Here is a 9,579-nt window from a genome sequence, read left to right on the forward strand (position 1 = left end):
CTATACTATCAGTAATCTCAGCCGTTCAATCTTCCCATTTCACTAGATTTAATCATAGCCATCGGATAATATGGCTCCTTTGTAAAGAGTTTTTTCTCTCCTTTTTTATTATAATAATAATAAAAGTGATTGATTTGATATAAAATGTGAAATAATATTTAAATTTTTTTTTAGATAAAAGTGAATAAAATCATTTACTAAACTAAAAAGTAAAATTAACTTTTTTCTTTGGGAGAAAGAAAAAATAAATAAATAAAAAAGAGTGTTACCGAACACAAAACACACAAAATTAAATTAAAAAAATTAAAAAATACACATACTTTTCTCAAATTAACACTAAATTTTAAATATTCTCTAAACTAAAGATCGAATCAATATTCCAAATTATTAAAAATTTGCCATGCCCCTTTTTACCAAAAATTCCCTTATCAAAAATTTTAAAAAAATAAATACAAAAAGAAAAATCAGAAAAAACATTCAAAAAAAAATTGGTGACTCACAACATTTTTCTTTTCTTTTCTTTTTTATTTATTCCCTTTTTTTATAATTTTTATAGTCATTTTTGTCCTTTTGCAGTATAAAATTGGTACATTGCAATTTTTTCATAGTTTAAGAAGGATATTGATGCAATCGATAGTTCGGGTAAACATTATGAATTAGGTGTTAGTTTAAGAGGCATATATATATTTTTCCCAACAATCAATTTAGAGACAAGTTTCTTATTACATTAGTCACTAGTATTCCACAATATTATGCTCCGTTTGTTTCGACGTAAAATGGTTTACGTCGTAAAATGATTTCAGGGAAGTCATTTTTCTGAAAATTATTTTTCGGCGAAAGCATTTTCCGGTGTTTGGCGCGTACGGAAAATCATAAATATTTTTAATATTTTTATTCAATCATATTAACCTATAAAAATTAATTTTCATTCAAAACGTATAAATATTAATGTAAAATAATATAAAAATTACCGAATACGAGATTATGTCATTGACAGAAAGGATTCCGATCACTTTTACCAGATTCCGTCATTCCGGTTACTATAGCCCGAATCAAAGATATAGGCCGGAATCCGAATAGTTTTCGTCGGAATCTGGGATGGCCGGATTCCGGCGAACGTATTAGATTCCAGCCAAAACGGCCGGAATATGCCAGAACCGCCGGAATCTGACTGTTCTGGCCAGATATCAGGCAGTCAGCAGAGATCCGGCCGTTCTGGCCGAAATTTTCTGGCCAGATCCGGCTAGCCGGAATTTCCTGTCCAGATCCGACCGGCTGGCCTTTCTGGGCGAAATTTCCTGGCTAGAATGGCCGGCCGGCCGGATCTGGCCAGAATACGGTCGTCGGAATCCGGGCTGATCGAATTCCGGCGAAGATGGCCAGATTCCGTCGCCGGATTCTAGCGACAGTGACCGGATGCTGTCGGATTTCAGTACTGGCAATATTTCGATGTTAGTCGACTGCTTGAAGTGAAGGTTGACTATGTCGTTTAATAGGGGTCGAATGTGTATAGCGTCTTCGGAAAATGATTTACCCTTTTAAAAAGCGTAAATCATTTTCCGAAATTTACTAAGCATTTTTGGTCAAACATAAATCATTTTCTGATTGACTATTATTTTCGCCCCTACCAAACACCGAAAAATGCCGAAATCATTTTTCAGAAATCATTTTACGTCGAAACAAACGGAGCATTAAAGTGTATTTGAATTACCTTGAAATTAGGGATTTGACGATAATTTATTATCTTTGATAAAAATTATATTATCCTAAATTCAATGTAACCTAATATTTATCAAAGACAATACAATTCTCATCAAATCTCTAACTTCAAAGTAATTCAAATATGAAATGTTTTATTTGCACATCACCTTGGTGTACATCAAGTGTAGTAGTATACACTAAGTGTACACCAATGTGATGTACAATAATCATTAGCCTTTAAATATACGACTGTTCTAAATGTTGGTTGAGACAATCACGCCAACGTTATGGAATGAAAATATAATTCTCTTAGCATTACTCTCCATAAAAACCAGCGTACATCAAGAGTAGAAACCCTTGTTACAACATCAAAAGAACAATAAATAATGCTAGTAGAACATAATACAACCGAAAATAAGTACAAATCTCTATCCCATGGAAGAACTGTAGAAGAACCTAACAATTTAAGAGCAGCATCCAATTATAAAGGAACCTAAAAAAGAGAGGGAAAAAAGAAAAAAAAAAAACTAATTTTTCACGACCCAAAATTATGTTAAAAAGAGATACAATGCAGATAGTAAACCCAATGAAGGTGAAGGAATGAAATTGGAGTGTTTTTTTGACAAATTGTGGATGATATTAAAAGTGTTTTGAATATTTTGCAATTTTGGCAAATTTTCCATTAAAAAAAGAAAAGAAAAAGGGAAAGTCATTGTTGTAGCTCCTAGACTAGCAAAACTAGCAGTGCTTCATGATATTGAATATTATTGATGAAGAGTGGGGGAAAGAGATTCCGACTGTATCTATGATATTATACTGCTAAAGCAACATGCTCTCCCATAATTAAAAACGAGTTTGTGTTTCAAGGTAATTTCGATCAACCCCACCAATCTGCTCATCCAGAATGCAAAAGAAATGGTTGCTGTATTTTCGGAAGCTTTTCAAGGAGAGGAAGGTTTGATAGTTGCAACTCCAACAATCCCACCAAGATGGAGGGCTCCAGAAAGGAGATGGGTGAAGTTAAATTGGGACGTCGCGTTGAATAAGCAGTCACAGCAGATAGGCGTATGGGTGATAGTGCAAAATAAGCAGGGACGGGTCGTTGCAGATTTGGCTAAAGTCCTTCCATTTATTGATGATCCTACTGTAGCCGAAGCTATTGCAAGCTTGGCAGGCAGTCAACATGTGTGTGGACAAAGGTTTACGTTGTATGTCGTCACTGGAGGGGGATTCTATCATTTCTATGATTGTCGATTCAGCACTCAACCAGTCCATGCAATGCTGGAGCTCATACGAACAGTTGATGGAAGACACCAAGACGAAGATCAAAAGCCTACTTTCGGTGGAAATTAAACATGTTAGGAGAACTGTGAACACAGAAACTCATACATTGGCTAAACATGCTATTATGCAAATGTTAGATGAATTATGGGTGGAGGAATGTTCTTCCTTCATCCAGTCTATTGTATTTGTTGTATAAGTTTCAACTTCTTGATTAATGAGAATCTTTTTATTATTTAAAAAAAAAAAAAAAAAAACTTAATGATATATATGACAAAGACTATGCAGTAGTTGTAGGTTAAGGGTAATATATATATTTAAAAAGGCAGACTTATTACTATTAAAGCTTTCACTACTAATTGGCTCCAACAAAAAATATTTTTAAAATCATACCACATTAAAATATTTTTTTAACTAAAAAAAAAAATGAAAAGAAAGAAGATAAGTGTCAAAAAAGTCGAAGTACAGATCAAGAACCTGATAAGCTCAGTTACTTATCACCCCCCATTCTCAGCCAGCTACCGCGCACTACGGTAGACAATGACAGTTTGATTGGTAGGTTCTCAGTCAATTTAGGATTTTTTTTTATGTGACAAAAGAATTCAAAAAAGAAGAAGTAGTGGGGGTAGGAAATTTGTACGATGTAGAGACGAGAGTGACGTGCCAAACTGTGAAGCAGACTATTCAACGATATGACAAAAATGCCCTTTTATTATTTTCCAACTTTGTTTATGATTTGCCAATTATAGACCTAAATGACATTAATTGTGGGAAATTATTAATAGAATTTACCCGTTGAAACGGTTGTTTAAGTTGTCCGAACACCTGTTAGCAAATAAGCTCCGTAATTGATAGGTGAGTTTTATAAAAGCTTTTTATAATTCTCATATGCATTTTAAACACATAAAAGTTTTTATTAAATGTAAACAATTTTGAAGAATTGAGGATTTTGACAAAGAGTAATGCTACATCCCATGAGCAAAAAAATCGTAATCCATTCATAAATGGGCCACATGTATGGCTAAAAAGTAATTTCTTATTTAGCATGTAATGAAAAATTACCGAGTAATGCTACGTCCACATCGCCCGTTACAAATGGATCATTAATTTTTTGTTAGGATGTAGCCTTACATTTTGTTAAAGCTTTTGAGTGTTTATTATTATTATTATTATTGTGATGTGATATGATATGATATAAAGGTAAAAGTAATTTGTAAGTGTTTTATATTTTAAATTATTTAATTTTTTTTTTTTAAAAAAAAAGTGTTAAAAAAATATTACCAAACCAGCCTCTGATCTGATCCCATCATCCTACAACCTGAAATGGAATCTTTAAAGTCAAATTTGGTGTTATTCATCTCTCTCTCTCTCTCTCTCTAGGGATTTAATTTTAACCCTCCTTTTTCTTATTTTGTAATTGGAAAAGAAAAGAAAAGAGAGACATGAGATTTGGACATGTATGGCTAAACTAGAGTGGTCCAACCTGCCCACTCCTTAAAGTGTCAAATCGATTGAATTTCTGACCACTTTCTCCCCCTCTTTTCCGAAAAAGAATGATGACCACAAAAAAACAAGAGAGATTGAGCTAAATATTAATTAAAGATATATATATTTATATATATATATATATATATATATATATATATGTTATCTTTGAATTGAGTTGAATTATATGAGAATCAAAAAATATCATTCAAGAGGCAGGTACATAGACAAGTACGTAATGAATGAACGCATGTGCCTTTCAATTTACCTACCTAGCAAGCTGCTTTCACCATAAATGAATTGGACTATCGGCTTGGCCCCTTCAAAGCAACCAACAGTTGAGTGAGTAAAACAATGCACCTTTTTCTTCGGTGGAATTGGGGGAGTTTTTTTATTTTTTTTAATTTTTTTATTAGCACAGTTGGTGGGACACAGCTCTCGTACAATATTTGGAGTAATGCCCAGTACAATCTTGGATTGTTTGACCGGCGGGAGGAAATTCTTTTATTTTATTTTTATTTTTTAAAATAATAATTAATTTTAAAATATTTTAATTTTATATTCTATTAATAATTTTTTATTACTATTCAACTTAAAAAAAATATATTACAATGCAAATTTTTTTAACTTTTTCATACAAATTATTTTTACTTTATATTACATCTATCACTTCTTATTACTACTCCAAAAAAATTCAACTCAAAAATTATTTTTCTTGTATCAGACTCGCGATTCTGCTCTGTTCGATCACTTGCCAAACATACCCTACCATATGCCATTATTTCTTTGAATTTCGACTTGTAATCAAATGTTGCGTTTGCAGTTTCTCGATCATGTCATGACTGAGAGAGGTTTTCAATTGGTTAAATTGTCTAAATCGGTGTTCGAACGGCTCGAAATCTGTTCAAACACGTGTGGATTTTATTGAAAATTTTGTAAAATTGTTTGTCCAATTGTGTTGCAATTCAGATAGACAATTAAAAGGGCCACCCCAACTATTGACATTTTCTAAAGTAAGCCAAATGAAATGAGTAAGTATGCTTAGAATTTCTCTCGGAAAAAGTTACAAAAATGTTACATATTAAAAATGTGGCATGTTATCGAAGTAGTTATAAATAATTTATATCTTAAAAGGATTTCTCTTCACTTTTGTAGAGACTTTTTTGTTCAAAAAATCAAAATACAGTTTTTACTCAATTTTTTTTTACGACATTGAGAACAATAATTTTTTTAAAATATATTAAATTCTCAATTGTCAAGTTTTAAATATGACATTTTTCAAGCATTTTGATGCCGCCAAACGGCTTAAATTTTATAATTTGATAATTTACAATTTTTTACAAATTGTAAGGAATCCCGATCTCCCTCCCTTTCCCAAAGAAAAAAAAAAGATAAAAATACTTTGTTTAATAACCTTATTTTCTTGTCTCTTTGGTTTTATATTTTCAAAACAAAAATATAAATAAATAATACAAAATACTCAAAACTACTTTCATATTTGTGTCATATTAAAACAAATTTTCAAATAAATAAACAGAAAAACATATTATAAAAAGCATTACCAAATGAAACCAAAATCGATATTTTTCTCTACCAGAGAGCATCTCGTATTATTGAAATGATAAAAGCCAAGATAGAAAAAGTCCGTCACTCTCACTAACAATCAATATCATTAATCACCATCACTCTCTCTCTCTCTCTCTCTCTATATATATATATATATATGTGTGTTTGTTAGTAATGAATTTCGTGCCAATTCCTTAATGCCAAACAGGGTTGATGGGGATAATGGGGTGCCCCATATTTGTCGCCATACCAATGAGAGTAGCTACTGGTGGGGAGATTGAAATTAACAAGCTTAGTTGTCCAAAAAGAGGAGCAGCTACTCCATTTGCACGATTCTCTCATCAGGTGGGAACCGTGGGATCAATTATACAATATTCCCACCAATATGAAGAAAGACAGATCTAAAGTTGTTTAACAAGAAAAAGGTTTCTTTCCTTTTCACTGACTCTTTTCTTTCAAGCCAAGAGAAGGAAAATGTTTTCTTTCTTCTTTTTTTTCTTTCTTTCTTTTTTTTAGTTGTTTAAAAGAAAAAAAAAAAAAAAAAAAAAAAGAAATAGTCACAAATTGGTGTAATTATGACAAAAACTAGTGTAATTATTTCTTGATCAGTTCCAATTTCCAATAGAAAGTTTTGATATAACAAATTGGTGCACACGTCAGTCGAAGTTGGACTTTATAAATGTGTTTGATAGAATGGATAAGTTATAGGCTTAAATATTTTATTGATATTCGAGTTTTAAGCATTTTTAAATTTAGTACTTTAGTTTTATTTTGTATTATAGGTGGTACCTGAATTAAAGATAAAAGTCCATTTGATACATCTGTTAAATTTTTCGTCCAAATTTTAACGGCTCACCACGTGTCAACCGCTGAGGTTGACATGTGGCACTATATAATAAATAAATAAATCTTTAAAAATTAATTAAAAATTGAAAAAAATAAGATGAATAATAAGAAGACGAAGAAGAAGAGTGGTGGCTAAACCACCCCCCTCGGCCACCCCATGACAGAAAAAATAATAATAATAATAATAATAATAATAATAAAATATGAGTTTTGACCCTAGGGGGTGGTTTGGCCACCCCGAATGGCCAAAACCCATCAAAAAAATTTGAAGGTTTGCCATTTGGGGTGGCCAAACCACCCCCAATGGCCAAAACCTTAAAAATAAATAAATAAATAAAATTGAGGGTTTGCCCTTGAGGGTGGCCGAAACCACCCCCATGGGCCACAGGGGTAGTTCGGCCACCCCAGACCGGCCAAGGAGGTGGCCGGCCACCCCTATGTGAGCCACCCCTCTTCTTTTTTCTTTTTCTTTTTTCAATTTTTTTTTCCTTTTTTTTTAAAAAAATATTTTTTATTTTTTATGCTGCATGTCAACCTCAACGGTTGATTCGTGGCGAGCCGTTAAAATTTGGACGGAAAATTCAACAGATTTACCAAATGGGTTTTTACCCCTAATTCAGGTACCATTTACGATATAAAACAAAATTAAGGTACTAAATTTTAAAACGCTTAAAACTCAAGTACCAATGGGGTATTTAACCCTAAATTATATGCTGTGGGGGAATCTTGCAGTAGTTTTACCGTATTTTAAATTTGACTAAATAGTAAATCCAACCATATTTTGAGTTTATATTTTTTAAGAAAATAAAAATTAAAAAACTATTAAACGTTGTTATATCAGCCCAATCAAATTAAAAATAAATGATAATTAAATATTTAAAATTACTCACTCCATACACACAAAAGGGGTTTAAATATTCTCCAAAATAAATGCTACAAGAGAAATGCTACGTGTACTTACAAACTCTTAGAAAAAGATTTACAAATTGACGTGGCATGCATGTGGCATTTTATTAACTAAAAAAGTTAGACACAGGATTCCACGTCCACATTAAATCCAAGTGGAAGCTTCCATGGACGGCTGGTGAGGGAGCTTGGGACAGATGGACCGCCGGCGAAAGGGGAGAGATCCCCGAATAGGATGGCGTGCGGGCAGCTATGTGGTCAGGGGGGATCTGAGATCCAACAAACCCACGCCGGTGTGAGTGGATTTATGGTCAAGTTGGCCCGACCGGAAACCTAGATCCGTCTAGAGATTCAACCGATAATTGATCGTCCATTCCCGTACCCAATTCCGGCCAAGCATTGAGCGTCAATTCCAAACACATAGATCTGGCCGACCGCCCATTACCGAATCCAAATCTGGCCGAAAACCCATCCCTGCCGCCGTTCCCTTGCTTCGTCCTCATCAGCCGTTCTCCGTTCTCACCGATGAATCTAGGTTCAATCGGATCTATTGGTCAGGCTTCCACTGAGCTGGTCGGGGTCGTGGTCGGCTGGTGTGTTGGATTTCCGACGGTGTTTGGGTTCAACCGGCCGGTGATTGGAGGGGAGAACAACGTCTAGAATGGCAACTATAGGGGAGAATGACATTTTTGTATTTTAACATTTATTCCATATAGGACGCCATGTCAGTTTGTAAATTTCCCTTTGTAAAGGTTTGTAATTACCCTTAGCATTTCTCATGCTACAATGCGGCCAACCCTTATGGTAGTCCGTACAATAGGCTTCATTCCCTACATCTTTTGGGAATAGGATTCCTCTCCATTTAAAGGAGTATGTTCCTTATTTTAAGAAGGGTAAAATTGTCATTTTATTTTTTAAATACTATTTTACCCCTATTAAATAAAGAACAAACTTCTCTCCATTTGATCATTCTCCAATTTTACTTTTTATTTTTTAGCAAAAAGGGAGGGGGCATTTTTTTCAAAGTTTAAAACAACCCCATCATCCTTGCATATTCTCTTATTTACAGGTGGTGTGTATTTCCTTGTTGTTAAAGTATAATAAGTATTGATCAAGTGGTTAAACTTATTTATTCCTATTAGCTAAAGGGTTTGTGATTTCCAAAAATTTGATTTAAAATAACGATTTTAAAATGTCTGATTTGAAAAAGTGTTTTTTAGTATCGCAGTTAAACTGTTGGCAAAATCACAGTTTAACATTTAAAATCGCAAATTATGATTTAAAATTATACGTTTTCAAAAAAACACCATCTTACATTCGATTTGAAAAAACAGATTTTCTGCATTTTCAATTCACAATTTTAAAAAATGCATTTCTCAAACGATTTATATTATGCAATTTGGTTTAAAATCGTATTAATTGTCTACGAAATCGCAATCCCAAACGCATCTTAAGCTTTTGTGATAAGTGGTGATTTAACATGGTATTAGAGCTAAAGGTCATGAGTTCAAACTTTGACCATGTCATTTACCCCACTTTCAATTAAATATTTTACATGTTGGGCTTCAAATATTAAAAGGGAGTTTGAGCTAACTCGTGAAGCAAAGTGTTAAAATATTAATTAAGTGATTAAATTTATATATATATTTTTTATTAATTTAAATTTTTTAAAATAAGTAATAATTTAACAGTTCAAAACCCTTTTATATTTTCGAGAAGATGTGAACCTCCTATACTATTCATTTGCAAATTCCATTACATTTCAGATGGTGGGATTTCATGGAAAAGGAAAAC

The sequence above is a fragment of the Alnus glutinosa genome, chromosome 1 (assembly GCF_958979055.1).
Source record: "Alnus glutinosa chromosome 1, dhAlnGlut1.1, whole genome shotgun sequence".
Taxonomy (NCBI): domain Eukaryota; kingdom Viridiplantae; phylum Streptophyta; class Magnoliopsida; order Fagales; family Betulaceae; genus Alnus; species Alnus glutinosa.